Raw genomic sequence first — 17206 nt, 5'->3', positions numbered from 1 at the left:
CATCTTGTCCTATGAAGTTGACTTCTCAGGTCGCACAATTTATGCATACTTGGTACTGAGTCAGCCAATTCATACCCAAGATAACATCCAATTTATCAGACTCAATAAGTATCAAAGACGTTGGGAAACGGATTCTGTTGATACTGAGTTCTAGATTGCGGCAGACAAGATTGCTTTGAATAAGAGATCCCGGGGTTTGTACCTGCATATTCTTGCCCAAAAGCGAGCAAAGAAATTTGTTTTGGGCAACAAAACTCCGAGAAATAAAAGAGTGGGAAGACCCAGAGTCAAATAAAATTACTGTAGGTATGTTATTAACAGGGAACATACCAATGACGACTTCGGGATTTTCTTGGGCTTCGTCGGCTGAAATGTGATGAAGGTATCCCGTGACGTCGTGCTGACTTGGACCGGCTTCCAAATAATGGATTTGAGGCTTGAATGTAGCATTGGTCCGGTTGTTCTTGGGACACTGTTTGGCATAATGTCTGGTTTGCCCGCAACTGTAACAGGAATTGTTGCACAGGCGATTCTCCATAACGGGGTTGAGCACGTCATTCTTGACTTGGGTTGTGGTCTTGTTAACATTTTGTTGCCAATTAGGCTGGTATGCCACCGGAGTTGGCTGCCAGGTACGAAACTTCTGCACTGGTTGCATTTCTTTCTTGGGCTCAAACTTGCGCTTGTGATCATTATGGGCAGACTTTATATCTGACACAAGCTTGTGTTCCCTTTTAGCAATGAAAGCCTTGTTCACCAGGGTTTGGAAATCTAGAAAATCGAACACACTGAGAGCACAACAAAGTTGCGGGTTTAATCCACCAAGAAATCGATCTATCTTCCTTTCTTCAGTGACCACGTCATATTCAGAATAACGTGACAGGTGATTGAATTTCTGCAAATATTCTCCCACTGACTGACTTCCTTGGAGGAGCGCAAGAAATTTCACGCTGCTTAGTCTTCATAATTCCCGCAAGGATGTGATATTTCCGGAATTGCTCCTTGAATCTTGACTAGGTAATTGCTTCATTCTTAGTCACTATGGCTTTTTCATTTTCCCACCATATGGCAACAGCGCCTTCCAGATAATGTGTTACAAATGGAACTTTATCCTCTTCATCAGTTCGAGCAACCTCAAGTTTCTTTTCCATAGTTCTCAAGCAATCATCTGCATCCAAGGGATCAATGGCCCGACTGAAACTGGGAGGCTTAGTCCTTTGAAAATCAGATAACTTGGAGTGAGGGATGGGCTGATTTCCATTCTGTCCAACCATTGCTTGAATACTTCTGAATATTTCCATCAGATCATTGTTTCGTCGTTCCTCGAACATACGCATAATTTGCTCGGTGGAGGGCGAATTTGGCGGTCGAGGCGGTGGTGGAACGTACGGTTCGGGTGATTGTCCTACCTGTCATGCGGAACGCCGAACAGGAGAACCCTCGCGAACGTTGCCACTGTAGCCTCCTCGCGTCATCCTAATATGATTTTTCCCAAGTCAACACAACCGAGATGAGAAGCATTCAAGAAAAACTGGGGACAAGCCAGCAACAAAATCCAGAGAAACATAAAAGAAGAAAATACGCGAATAAAATAAAGTCCAACATAATTATACATAGACTCATACATGAAAGATAACAACATGCCAGGTCCAACTACCCTCATACATGAAACAAAACATCATGACTCATACGACTACATCCATACTCCATCCGTCGACGGAGAATACTCGGAAACTATACTGCTCTGCTGGTGGTGCGGGGTCCTCTCGTGAAGCGGACTCGGATCCAGAACTGACGGGGTTAACGGAGACCTCCGGGTTAAAAGTGACACGACGACGCTGCCTCGAGGGATCTCCCTCTAGGGCAGGTGGAGGGTGGATCATCGGGGCTGCAGGAGTGGCGAGGAGTGAAACCCACTCCACAGGAGCACTAAGTGGACTCGCAACAGCAGTGCCCGAGCTACTCGGAGGAGTAACCGGAGAAACAGGGGATCTAGACCTGGTAGGAACGTAGGGAGTAAATCCTACCGATGGAGAAGTAGTGATTGAGTGAGCAGAGATTAAAGTAGAGGCTAAAGCAGTGCGGGCACGACTCTGCTCACGAGCCAGCTCATAGATCAGAAGATAGCTAGCAGTGATGTAGCGAGAAAGGTGGCTAGCTACACTATCAGACTCCGGATCAATGATAGGGAAACGGACACGACCATTATCGTGGAGGGAAGGGTAGTAATGGAAACCTGGGTGGTTATGCATCCAGACCTCGTTGTAGCGGAGCTCAACAAGTACCCCGAATGCAGCAAACTAGACAACATGAGAAGCGGTACAAGCGTAGCCGCTACGAGAGGTATGAGTGTAAGAGCTGGAATCAGAACTGGTGCGCAGAGTAACCACGACGTGATACTCATACACTGAGTCAGCTAGGTGCTCCCGGTACACACGATAGACTGGATTATCTCCGTGAGGGTACAACCGATGCCACACATTACAAAGGAGATGCGGCAACGTGTACGGCATCAGCTGTAACTGGCACGGATACAGCACCGGAGCCATCTACACTCACAACCATTAGCAGGTTAGCATAGAAAAAAAAATAAAATCAGTGCATGCAATGCAACAACCAGCTACAGTTATTACCGACACTCAGTTACAACTCATATCTAGCGTCTAGTTAACTCGGCTTAGTCTAGAGTGGCCTACAGTCAGCGTGGCTCTGATACCAAGCGTTGTGGCACCCCGGCTCAGAGCAACCAGTTTACCTTGCATTGCCAGCCAAGAGACCTTGTCTTCTGGCAACACACAACAACGTGGTACAGAAAACAACCGCTTTATTCATGCTAGCGGAGCATAGTTTATATTACAACAGTTAGCGAGGCCAAGCGGCACACACGGTGCGGCTGAAGAATATGTACATTATTTAGTGAACATAAAGGGGCCTCGATCATGACAACTACTCGGCAGCAGAACAACGTCGTAGCGGGACTCCATAGCACAAGGACACCGATGTGGACACGGTCTAGACTTGGACAACACTCCTTTCCAACGAGACTTTCCTGAAATCTGGCATGACACGCCAGGTCAGTACATTGAATGTACTTGCAAGCTCACAATAAGCATAAACATAATGATAGACAATATCATGATATTTAACCAATTAAGCAACAATGCAATCCTATATCAAACATGCTGTGACTATGCTCAACTGGTACTCATTCTCCAGACTTGCTTACGAGAGGTGATCAATAAACATGATAATTCCAAAAACACACTCGTGATCCTTACGGTGATCACAATCCGACCAACTCGTGGCCCGTGATCCTTACGGCGATCACAACCCGACCAACTCGTGGCCTGACTTAACATGATGGCCTCCCTGCCATCCTCAGTACAACTTAGTGTGCATATTTTATTAAGTGTTGACCCATGGTGTACCCTACTTTCGAGCGTGTCCGTAAGCATGGACTCGACTATCGATAGATCAAAAACACTCTACAGAGGTTAGTACACTGTACCCACACTACGGAACCCATGGCCTCGCACTCCCATTCGGGTGGACCAACAGCGTTCCGACGAAACCATTTCATTGTCATGGCACTCTCCCAGCCCTTCCGACTGAGACCCCAACGGGTTAGTCCCGGGTGGCCCCATGTCTACCTCCAGACACCTCGACCACCGTCGTGGCCACGATCCACTCTGGGACCCGGTACCAAAACTTAACTTAACAACAGGCTGACAAGGTTATGCTTGCCTACCAGGCCAGGGTACAGCATGCCCATAACCTTCCCTAAATGGAGGCCCCGACCAGAGGCACGACAATGAAACGCATTAAGGCTGTCCCATACCGGCAAATGTGGTTGCACTGGGAAAGACTCGTTTCAGCGACACCATGACCCGGTCAACAACATATTCAAGTTGAGTTATTAATCAGGTTCAATTTAATGTGAAAATAACCAGTGTCATAATGCCATACTATGCATCACTTAACATATGCACCACATAACCATGCAAACAACTGAATCAACCACACTCCTACAGAGCCATCATCAACTAATGCTTCTACTCTAGTTAAGATCACACCTCACTTATACCAGAATCATTACTAGCAATCTCATCACTTTTCCTCATGCAAAAATATTAATTAAACTAATTACCCAACTCTATGATCATATTATTTATTCATCTCATGCAACTAAGTTCTCCTTAGCTTATCAACAAGATTCACTTCAAACATTCTGTAGTTCAAGTATTTTAGCATGACAAACAGTTAACAGAATATAATCATATAAATAATTTAAATGCATAAATACTCATAAGTTCAAGTAGGCAAATCACAAATATTTAAGTGGCACCATGATAATGTTACTGTGGCTTGCCTTAGTACTGATGAGGTTCACAAAGCTCCTGGTGATCCTCAAGACAAGCTGGCTCTACTGAAAATATTCAAAACCACAAAAATAAAATATCAAGAAACCTTCTGAAAATTGCCAGAAAATCTTGACAGCAAGGAAAATTCCCATCTTTTGGGTGATGTTAGATTTTTTTGACACATAACACGATGCAAAAAGAATCAATGCATTTGGACTTGTAGATAAAAAGTTATGGCCATTTGAAGTCTCCTGGAATTTAAATGGATTTGAAATAATAAAACAGAGGGGGTGACATCGAAAGCGTAAACTCCCGGGGCACCACCACTCATACCGCTTCACGCGCGTAATGAGTGGCCGACTAGCGGGCCCCACTAGCCAGGCTGGAGGGAGGGGAGAGGGAAACAGAGGGGCGCGGTGCTTTGCCGGAGCTCACGCCGGCGGTGAGGCTTCTTGGAGGCAAACGAGAGGGAGGGATTGACGGAGAAGACGATTGCGCACCTACCCGTACCCGTAGCGTAGCTAACGGTGGCCAGTCGGCATCGGATTTGACCTCTCCAGCGGCGACAGAGGGCGGAGGTTGCCGAAGTTGAAGAAGACGGCGGCTTGGGGCGGCTCCAGGGGCTTCGGCTAGGTGGGTTGGCTTCACGGAGGAGAGGCGGAGGCCTTGGCGGGGTCGCCTTGGCTTGGGAGGGGCCGGAGCTGTGGGAATGATCCAGAGGGGATCGCCAGCGAGCTCGGCTCCGGGACGGCAGCCCGCGGCCTGCCCGGCCGGGCTGCGGCTTCTACTGGCTCTAGGAGGGAGTGGGAGAGGTTGAGGTGCTCCAAGAGGCTGTGGAGGGGCTGCTTTTATAGGCGGGGCGGCGAGGAGGGCTCAGGCTCTGCCGGAGGACACGTGTCCCTAGCGCCCGGCGACGAACGGTGCCAGAGAACGATGGAGAAGGTGACGGAGGTCACGCAAGCACTGTACGCGGGCGCGGACGAGCACAGGAGCGAGGGGGAAGAGACGAACACAGTGTGCGTGCACTGTGCCGTTGGCCGGACCGTGCCCATGCTCATTGCGGCGAGCTCTGGCATCGGCCAGCGGCAGGGGGGAGTTAAGGAGGTGGAGACAAGGATGGTGGCGAGGGGTGGCACGCTCTGGCCGGCCGAGCAGTGAGCACGCGCTCAACAGAGGCGCTAGCGATGCGCAGAGCGTGCGTTTTGCATGCCAGCACGCTTGGACGAATGCGGTCACCGCGTGGACCGTGACATCAGGCCATCCTATGCACTAACAAAGATGTCTGGCGTGTAGTCCCTAGTAAACCGAGATGTTACCACGGTTTAGTTTGGTTCCAAGTGCAGTAGAATAGAATGGTGCTGTTGACAAGTTACTGGACAGTAACTTTGGGGAGTTACTGTGGTCAAACCACTGGGATTCAATGGCTGAGCTTCGGGGTTTTACTATCTCTTACTAAGGTAAATAAGCTCAGGGAAAACCAGCTACAATGGAGCTAGTAAAAAGGTAGTTGCTGTAGAAACTACCATTTCAGCCCAGAAGTGACTTTATTTTTTGTAGCCAAAATATTCCAAAGAGTGGTGAAATATTTTTGCTCAATAAGGTGCCCTAGGGTCCAAAGAATAATTGTGATTTTTCTCAGGATTTTTGGGGCAAGAAAAATTAGGGTTGCTTTGGAGCTCAATGAGTTAGCTAGGTTTAGGAGGCCAAAATGAATATTTTTCATTTAAGAAAAATATTCCGAGCAATATTGTTGGGTTGGCCAAGGGTGAAATGATGGTTGTGAGGAGGAGAGGGAGCACTTGGGTGAAAATCAAGGGATACCCAAGTGGTTAAGTCCAAATGAAATGATCCAAAACTCCAAATCCAAAATCAACTCAACTGAAAATCAAGCCAAGAAAAGAGGGCAAAAACCAAGCTGTAACATATGACATTGTTCATAGTTAAGACATTGCAGAATATGACATTGTGCTGTAATGGGTAGGTTCACCACACCTCTGGATTACAGATGAAGAACAGAAGCATACATACAGTGCAAAAGAAGATCACTTGCTCTGTATTGTTTAATTTCAATGGTATGAAGAAGGAACTCAGTTGTACAACTGAAAACTTAAATTGAGAAGGACAAACTTTTGTTTATGAACTACATAATAAACTTTAAACATGCAATTTGATGCAAACACCAAAAATAAATAGCTGTTGCAGTCATGCCTAACCAAATATACACAACAAAGTTTGAAGGCTTGAGAAGGACAAACATACATTATTGGTGAAGACAGGCTCTATAAAACCCTTGTCCATGCTGATGGGGGGGGGGGCAATTCAAGAAGTTTGCCACAACATCTTCTTCATAAGCATTTCCTTTATTCTACATTTTGTTAAGAGTAAATATAGATGTGATAATATACGAAAAAATGGAGAATGTTTAAGATAAGATGAAGAGTGATGCTACATAACCAAGTAGCTATAAATGTAAGTGCGGTGATACAGGCAAAAGGTACAGCCAAGAGCAATGCACAGCTAAACTTCTTCAGTACCAACCTTATGGTAAGAGCAAATATAGATCTGATCTGTAGAAAATGGAGAGCAAAGGAAAATAAGCTGCAGAGTGATGGTACATGACCAACTACCTGTCAATATAAGTACACTGATAAAGGACAGCATGTACTTACAAGAACAATGTAGAGCTAAAAAAATTCATTGGCATTGGATATATTCTACACTAATGTAACCATTCATATAGATCAGATAATTTGGAGCGAACAATTGATAAGCAAGCTATCATGCATACTGCTGTCACATAATGAACCAGGTATGTATTCAAGTATAGCGATACAGGACAATAGGTACTAACAAGAGCAAAGCAGCGGGCAACATATTAGCGACATCCTGTCGTTCTTTTCAAATCAAAATTCTTCCAAGCAGATTTCCTGCAAAAAAGATCCGTAAGGCACATGCGGAAAAGTAGAAGTTCAAATTGTCATGTGATTTCATAGACGGTACCTCATCCTGGGAACAAGACCAGTGCATAACAAGGTTTTTCCATTCAATATCTTCTAAATTTAGCACATGAGACTTCACTGGAAATTCGTTTATAGACTTGCCATCAAAGTGTGATTTCCTCAGGTAACACCGATACTACTGCAATGCTTCCTTGAAAAGCTCAAGCAAGCTTTGCTCGTCATGACTATCTAGATTGACCCTCGCCTAGTTACAACAATGTAATGTAAATCATTGATGTGTTCAATCAGCAGAAAACAGGAAAATAATAACCATGAATAATAGCACTTACACGTAAATTGGACTGGAAGATGTGAAGAAGGTGTTTGTCTTCACTATAATCTTCCCATGATGGGAATATATGCACGTAGTCCCTAACAACATTGAAAGCATTGTCTTTCAAACTGGGAATAAATGGAATGGGGTTCCAATCTGCAGGAATTGGCCGTCTCTGCAGTTGGAATAGGTCTTCGGCCGGTGGACTTGCTGTACTTTTTGCTAGTGGGATTTTTCTGTGGTACGGCTGGTGCTATGGCAAATGAAATTGGTATACCTTTTGCTGGAGTCAGGTCCCGTGTGGTGGGGCTAGTGGTGTGGCCAGTGAAGTATGGGTACAGTCTGCTGGAGTTGGTCCTACGTTTTGCGTCACTGGTTGTACAGCCAATATAAGTGGGGTGCTGTCTGATTTCTCTGGCACCACCACATTTTTCAAGGACTTTGCTGGTGCTCCATCAGGTTCGGCAATCACCCTCTTCCTTTTTGATGTCTGATGCACAAGAACAACATTTGAGTGCAAAAACATGGTACGATGACAGATATGATGAGTAAAGTAAGCAGATGGCGGTGCAACAAAGTAGAAGAAATGCAATATAACATATGCAAGATACGCGCAATCAATAAAACCTTGCCAAATTAGAAAAGGCACCTTGATGGGTGAACAGGACATGCCATCTGCCTTTGACTCCCCGAGGTTAGAATAGTCATTAGGATCATATTCTGAACAAGAATCAACAGGTGGGGAGCGTATGAGTTTTATTGCATCCAGAATGGCACTCAATGCCTTGGTGCCAATTTGTAAGTCATTGCAGTGTTTAGCTTCAAGAGTGGACTGCTGCTAGTGCGACACAAAGTAGCTACACAGATCATAGTGTAGATATGACAGGGAAAACCGTAAGCATAAGAGTAAAATCAGCAAAGTGGAACTTGCTGGAATATATGTGCTAGTACTGCCGGTACGGCTAGAAAGGCTTTGGATACCAGTTCTCTTCAACTGAAGGTGCGGTACTGTTAATATCAGTGTAATTCTCGAAGGCGACACAGCTCCCCGCATTTCCTTGCTATTCTTATAGGATTCAAGTGGGCAGGTCACTACAAATCCTATTCCTATGTTTACAAAATCCTACGAATCAAAGAGGCTCAAAGTGTCCATCACAACCGACCGTATAGACCTCTACACTGCAAATGTCCCTGCTCATCTTCAGTACAACGAACACACTGTACTACTATCATACTCCCTCCATTCCAAAATATATGTCTTGGTAGAGATTTCCACTATGGATCACATACAGATGTATCCAGATACATTTTAGAGTGTAGATTCACTCATTTTGCTCCATATGTAGTCCATGGTGGAATCTATACAAAGACTTGTATTTAGGAACGGAGAGAGTACATATTAAAGAAGAACGGAACAGGAACATGTGAAAGAAGAGCAAGAAGATTTTGGATAATAAAATGTTGGTTGCGCAGTGCCCACACATGATGAACCAGAGCGCATTAAGAATGCAACTCCTAGCTGTCTCTTGACCATGTTAGGCGGTTGGATGAAGATCCTACGTCTCCTAACCCTTCTTCGTCCTCGTCTCTGATTCTTCCCATACAGAACACCGCACGGGCCGCCGGTCGGAACACTGGGCCCCACCGCCTGTGTTCTTCCGCCACCCCCACCCCCACCCCCGCCCCACCCCCACCCGCGTCCAGTTTTCTTCGTTCGGCGAGGCCCCACAACCACCCGAGCCCCTTCGTTCACACCGGCGAACTCCGGCGAGCTCTGAAAAATCGACTGACCCAATTTTGAAATTTAGTCTACTGTGATTTAACTAGTGTGGAATGTAAAAGGGGAAAGCCATAAGCATTGGGAATATAGTGTTGAGCGTGCCATGGCGGATCTGAAGGTACAAACCGGACAAAGGAAACTTCGCAACCAAGACAAGAAATCAGCGTAAAGCAGTGGCGATCTATTTTCTTATTGCGATAAATAAGTTGAGCAGATACGAAAGAGTACCGCCTCTGGTGCGGCGCCATGTATGCATCTGCTGAGAATTTGACGGTGCTGCGGTAGCAATGACTGTCAGCGGTGTGGAAGCAGATCTAGGAGGGTAGACGGTGGTGGCGGGGCGCGGTGGACGAGACGGTCATAGGAGCAGCGCCGGCAAGGTGGACGACGACGGGGATGAAGTGAGAGGACGGGATGCAAGGATCCCGGTCTGAAGCCGTGGATGAGAGAGGTCGATATCTTGTAATGGACGGCGGCGTCGGGGTATCACCTCCAGCATGGTGGAGGAGGACGGCGGTCGATGGGGTGGCGCACGGCGGCGGACGGAGGATGCTGGGGTGGAGAGGGAGTTTTGGTGCCCGCGGAGTACGAATGGGGAAAAGGGAGGTAGAGATGAAGGGGGGAACCATGTATTCAGGGCGCGCCTGTCTCAAATGCGAGGAAATTTACAAACTTAGCCCCTGTTTCAAATTTCCTACATCACAGCAACATTAGTAGGTTGGGGATAGGACGGTAATCTCGCATACACCGAATATTTGCCGACGAGAGTTTGTTTTTGGCGCCCACCGTGTATGAATATGAATCGGGGAGGGAGTCGATTTCGGCCGAGCACACACTGTGTTTTGGCGCCCACCATGTATGAATCTGGGTGAGAGGCGGTTACGTCATGTTTGGGTGAAATTACAAATGTACCCCTATCGAAACCTATAGAATTCCAGCAGATAGGCTTTGCGTGGCAGGGATAGGCAGTAGTAATTTCCATCTCGCGGATTTTGGTTTCGGGCGGTTACTGCGACTTACCGTGCCAACTCAATTCGAATACCATTTGTATTCTTTTTTTTAACGGGATCCATTTTCAATTGGAATTAAATTCTATATACATCATTTTTTATATATACTTTCAAAAGCACAACAAAGAATTCTGCTCCTTTATATGTATAATATGATTTACAAACAAAATGATCTCAAAATCTTAAGGCTGAATTCAAAAAAAAATTAACCAAATTATGTTCTATGAAAATGTATGGATCAGTAATATCTACATATTAAATAACAAAGATGCGCGTGAATTCATATGAGTATGCATGTTTGATAGATCAATTTTGGTTCGAGTATGGATTACATGTATCATCATGTCGAATTCAAATATTTGAATCCCTTTTATGTTCACTCCTTTCACACCCATCTCTCTCGCGTGCATGCTCCTTCATGTAGCTATCACTCTCTTTTCTCCAGCTCACCCACACGCTCACTTCATGTTTCTCCTATCCTCGCAAACATGGTCTCTCGATGTCTCCCTTGAGAAGTGTCACACTCTTCGTATCATTATACACTACACGGTTTTCATTATCTCTCACGTCTCTACTGTTCTCTGGTATCACTCGGTACCTAAGCTTTCTTTTTCACCGCCACACACATAGTCTCCACTCATCTTTCACTTTCTCTTTCTCTCTATGGGATTCTCTCACCCACCCTATATGTCGCTAGATATGACTCATACCACTAAAATTACTCTCTCTCTCTCTCTCCTGTAGACACAACATTTGTTGCGGTCTCCTTTTCGTCTCCATCCCAGACTGACATTATTCATTTGTTTACCGATCACATAACCCCCCCCCCCTCTCTCACACAGGCACACACACACACACACAACTCCTGCTTCCACTCCCCTTCCCGACTACCGTCTCTCTCTCACACACACAAAACTCTCGCTTTCGCACTCCGCCTCATATTTCTCTCACAAACATTTATCGACTAGCCTCTAGATAGGTTTATACGCCCGCACACTCGTGCTTCCACTATCTCATACATGTCTCTCTCCCGCTCCTTGTATCTATGTAGATTTTTCTTCCCTTCTTGAGACACGCCCTCTCGATCATCCACACACACACACACTACCGCCTCATTTTAAGCTGATACCTATCGCACACACACTCCTTGTGTCTTTGTCACACATGCACTCCGTACTCCTCCACTCTCCCTCTTTCTCACACACACATGGGATTTTTGCAACAACTAGCAAGATGCCCATGCGTTGCACGGAACATTAAGATACATTTGTATGAGTAGTTTATCTTGTGGGGGAAAAGGATGAACGAGGGAAGGCCTTATTTGCAAATGTGGAGAGGGTTGTGGGTATCTTTTTGCAAAATTGCCATAGATTCCTTCCTATCCGTTAGATATAGATCGGACAACCTATATTGCAGGATGGCAGGCACACGATCATCACCGACAATGCTTTTTATAAGAGTAGGGATAAAAAACAGAGTTGGTGATGATGGTGGGCCTGCCATCCTGCAATGTAGGTCATCCGATTTATATCTGACGGATAGGAAAGAAAATATGGCAATTTACCCGCACTCCTCACCACATTTGTAGATAAGGCCTTCCCTCGTTCATCCTTTTCTCCCACAAGATCTTGATGTTCCATGCAACGCACGGGCATCTTGCTAGTAAGAGTAGAAATTAGACACATACCACTTCTCAAATCTTGAAACCAACAACATTCCTCCCTTATCTCATCAAAACCGCCAAAGGAATATATTTTGAGTGAAACATAACATATTTTTAGTGATATACATATTTCAAAACTAGACTTTTTTCTATCAAATCAGTGAATATGTATTAATCTACTTTGATCGCGTGGCAACGCATTGGCACATTGCTAGTAGTTATTATAATTTTTTGGACACCAGACAAACGGTGGAGTACATATATGAAGAGAAGAGGCGCACGCACGCAGTCGGCCTCTCGCTGTCTCGCACACATGAGTGTTACGTAAAGGCGATGTTAACAAATAAACCCTAAAACTCTAGGTGCACGATTGCTGCATTCGCGGGTACGGGGTACGTGGTGGACCACCTTTGTAGGAATAGTCAGCTCGGGTGATAATTTGATCCGTAGGAGTTGATGGTTGGGACCACAGGTGAACGACTTGGAGGCGGTGGCTCGCCAGTTGCCACAGATTGAGTAGCCACGTTTAAAATATCATTTTTAGCGGGTTTAAGAGTTCTGATTTTCAATGGCGTGTTATAAGTACTAAGTAGTTTTTAGAACGATTGGTATGGAGCGAAAGTGGAATTCATAGTACTACGTCCTCCTTGGCGTATGGTTGTATGGGTTTATGTTGCGAGATGTTGAACCTGGTAGTTCTAGGGCAAATACTATGGTTTAGATTTAGATGTTGGTTTTCAGTAATGAAAATCGAAAGGGGAAACCCTTCTTTGATTAAAAAAACTACTACCTCCATTCTGGTTTACTAGTCCCATCATATTTTGGGTCAAAGTTTGTCCACGAATTTTAGTTGTCAAATGTTAATGGAAAACGATATTTTGTTATACCCAAACAAAAAAGGACTAGAGGGAGTGATTGCTCTGACACGGACGCGATCTCTCATAGCGCAGGCATTGAACCGGCACGCCAGCCAAGACGGCCCCACTCGCTGTAGGCCCGGCTGAGCACGCCTCCTCGCCGCCTGTAACCAGCTTAAGACTGCCACGCCTGCCTTCTTTGAATTCATGCGTGTGCCAGCAACACGTCCTTCTGGGAGCCGACAGGCATTTTAGAACACAAAAAATGACTAAAATATAATTAATTTACGCATGGTCTTGACTTGTTGTGCTCGCACTGGTAGGAGGAACTAGTAGATGTTTTTCTTTATTTATAACTCTCCTCACATTTTTTTTGGCTTTGAAGTGAATCATGGTTGTGGACATTATGTATGAATGTGCAGATATCTGTGAGCATGAGTTTGATGTGGAAGTTGAACTTGGAATATCGGGCTTGCGCGTGAACTATACCATGTCCAATGCTTTGTCTGTTATTGTTTGGAAAGTAATTGCTGTTATTACATGACCCAGAAAAAATATTTTGTGCCACATCAGTAGATGCACGGACATCACATCAGGCATGCTGAATGGATAAACATTTGAACCTAGCTATTATGAAGGAAATTTTGTATTGACAACAGTCTTAGATAGCAGGAGACGCCTAGCCTGCTCTGCCTCTGCTAGCTTATTTCTGGCTTCTTCCATCTCTTCTTTGGCTTGGGTGAAGAGAGCATCTGATTGCTCTTTTCGCTTCTTCAGGAACTCAGCTACATTCTCAAGGGCTGTTGCACACTTTCTTTCAGCCTTTACTAGAGCCACGAGGACACGAACAGTTGACGACTCCACCTGGCTTGTGTGTAATCCAGCATCATCTGGGAATTCGCACCTTGTGTCTAATCCAGCATCATTAGGGAACTGACACCTTGTGTGTAATCCAGCCTCATTTTAGAAACATGATCTCGAGGATGACCATACTTCCCTCCTTGCAGGAACTGCATCCTGACATGAAGTTACTTCTTTTTTAGATCAATACTCAGAGCAACCCAGATCCATTTAGTAGAAGCCAGATAAACAAAACTCGGAGAAGTGAATTCAAAAGGAAACAAATATAAAAACAGACTACAAGGTGAGAAACCCCACTTCCTACATCAAGCTAAAAATGAAAGCATTAGGACGATTAAGACTCTTCTTATTATAAATCGAAGAACACCAGGCTTAAGAGAAACAGAAACTACAACATATACACATCAAAGAACATGAGGCTAAACAAAAGTCATTGAAAGGGTGTTACTTACCAAAGCTCGTTTTATAGGTTCGGTGTAGCTCCTCTTTAACTTGCCATGCTCCTTGAAGATGTCCCCAATATCCCGTGTTTGGTCTTCATTGCTACTCTGCATGTTCGCACTCATGGTTTTAAAATTTCAACATGACAAGAAAAATATACTACTAGTAATACTCGCACATCTTGTGGGCAACATTAAAGCACTCGTCTGCCATCTTAGAGCATCTCCAACAGAATCGCAACGCGTGGCACTTTAAAAAAGCATTTATGTGGCGACCGGTTTTCCGGGTGTTAAATTCCAGAAACTGGCCGTTGTGCTCACCAACCCCAGGATAACTGTTAGCTGATGAGGCACCAACTTGATACAGAAATTCCAAGCAAAATACAAAATATGTAGTACAAGACCATTCTGTCCTGTGAGTAGAACAAATGGTTTCAAGTGGTTGATGGTGGAAGCGGGTTGTGAAACATCAGTGTCTATGGGACTCCATTTCCCACGGGAACAGCTAACCAGGTTAACTCCTATCTTCGCGAGACTGCTATCACCGTTGCTTAGGTTCCGGTGTGTCAACACGGTCGCTTCTTTCCGCGCAAGAAATCTGGCCAAGACAATAGCCAGGGACAAGCCTGTGAGTACTTTGAATGTACTCGCAAACATTATGAACACGGGTATAATATAACAACGATGTGCTGAAAATATTTTATACTCATGACGTCAGTCACAAAATATAAATATAACTCTGATGCGTGCAAGCATGTTAATTATGAATATGCAATAACTTAGCAATATTAAAATTATGAAATAAATAACAAACATTCCACAGTCAGGCGTCTTAGCGACACCGCATAAAGGGCTTTAAAAGAAATGCCACAGTCGGGCGTCTGAGCGACACCACATAAAGGGCTTTAAGAGAAATACCACAGTCGGGCGTCTGAGCGACACCACATAAAGGGCTTTAAAAGAAATGCCACAGTCGGGCGTCTGAGCGACACCACATAAAGGGCTTTAAAAGAAATGCCACAGTCGGGCGTCTGTGCGACACCACATAAAGGGCTTTAAAAGAAATGCCACAGTCGGGCGTCTAAGCGACAACACATAAAGTTCTTTTAAAAGAAACAATCATAGTGAATATCCCGGAGGTAAAACCATCCCAGGGATATTCGATAATACCAAAAATATTATGGGTTAGTCCACAACAAAATAATAATCATCATTATCACATGTCACAAGTTGTAATATCAGTTCTGATTTAACAGTTTCACCTCCGAAGACCGACACTAAGACCGACACTTGACCCATCCCAGACTGTAATCCTTAACCAGGGACACGGCTATTCGAATTGGTTTAATCTCTGCAGAGGGTGTACTCTTTACCCACGAGTAACGGATTTCTTTAGTCCATCGGGACTAATTCCGTCTACGGTCTTTTTGTTGAAAACACACCTAACTTGCACACACCAGCTTATCTCACACGTGTCTGGAATCACCCACGACACCTGTCAAGCAAACTCTAAGTGGGGAGGCTACAACCTCGCGTAGCATGGGATCAAATTTATATCGCGCGCTCTAAGGGGTGGCCTCCCCTCTCGGTCTCAACAGGAAACACCCATGCCCCCGGACCAGGTGGCCTGCCTACCAGCTACAACCGGTATCTTCCACCATGGCCTCTCTGTACGGTGTGTGCTAGAAAGAGGTTGACAACTTACTGAACCGTACTCTACTTGTTGTAGAGACGAGTGGTAGTATGAAACAAGTATGGGGGTTACTGGAACAAGACTCAATCTACGGTGGACTCAGGAGGTTTATGTATTCCCTGCATGATTAGCATAACGAATATATTTCAACCAACAGAGTCACCGCTCATATTACCTTACCATGCCATACCAGACATAACCGTCCCGACGGAGACCGGCGACAAACTCATGCCTACCCAAGGCAGAGGTTTTCCCGGGTTCCTGCCGGTATGCATGCAAGGCACATGAGGATGATTATCATCACAAGTGTGTTCTTTTCCAATAGCATGGCAATCACTAACATGCACCCATGCATATGATCTTATCACATGAAATAACAAGTTTCTCCAAAATGAGGTAGTGTTATAAACGTGTCATCAAACACACAAAAATATTTATGCCGGGGTTCAGAATGCTTGCCTTCAAGTCATGGGAAGGCAGGGTGCATTTCAAACTTTTGAAATACTTCTCCTCTCTTCAAAAATCCTATTTTAGAAATATAAATGAATTAACACACAAAAGAAAAACAGCACAAAAAGTTGTTCTGAATTTTTTTCAAATAAATCTTAAAATAAACTAGACAATATTTGAGAGAAGTAGGAAAAAGAATTAATTCATTTGGAGTTATATTTAAAAAGATACAGCAGGTCAAAGTTTGGTCAAAGTCTGATATTTAAAATAAAACAGAAAAGAAAAACGTTTCAAATAAAACGTGTACACGTCGAAAGCGTACTTCGGAAGTGCGCTTCCATTTACTCCCGCGTGGACAGGCGCTGGGTCACTGACGGTGGGCCCGCCTGGCCCACTGGTCAGGTTTGACCAGCCACGCGCGCGTCGTCCCCCTCCGACCGAACAGAGGCGGAGCTCCGGCGAGGATTTGCCGGCAAACGGGGGCGTCCCTTGGTGATCTGAGGATATGGGTGTGCTCAGGGGGTCGAGACGAGTCTGTGGGTACCCGCCATGGTCGCCGAGGTGAACGGAGTCGCCGGCGACGAGCTTCGCGGCGGAGGAGGCGTTCGGGTGGATAGTGAGTTTGGGGCTGCGGTGGTCTCCGGCCAAAATTGAGCGAGGGGTTGTGCTCGCGAGAGGAAGGGAGAGTTCTTGGTGGAGAGAGTCGAGAGGGAGAGGCACTGGTGGCGATGGAATCGGCCGGGGCTTGGCGGCGACCGAACCGGCCGGACTCGGGGAAGAAGGCCTTCCCTTGCTCGACTGCTGGCCAAGGCAACACT

The sequence above is a fragment of the Triticum aestivum genome, chromosome 7B (assembly GCF_018294505.1).
Source record: "Triticum aestivum cultivar Chinese Spring chromosome 7B, IWGSC CS RefSeq v2.1, whole genome shotgun sequence".
Lineage (NCBI taxonomy): Eukaryota > Viridiplantae > Streptophyta > Magnoliopsida > Poales > Poaceae > Triticum > Triticum aestivum.
Note: the sequence above shows the minus strand (reverse complement) of the source record.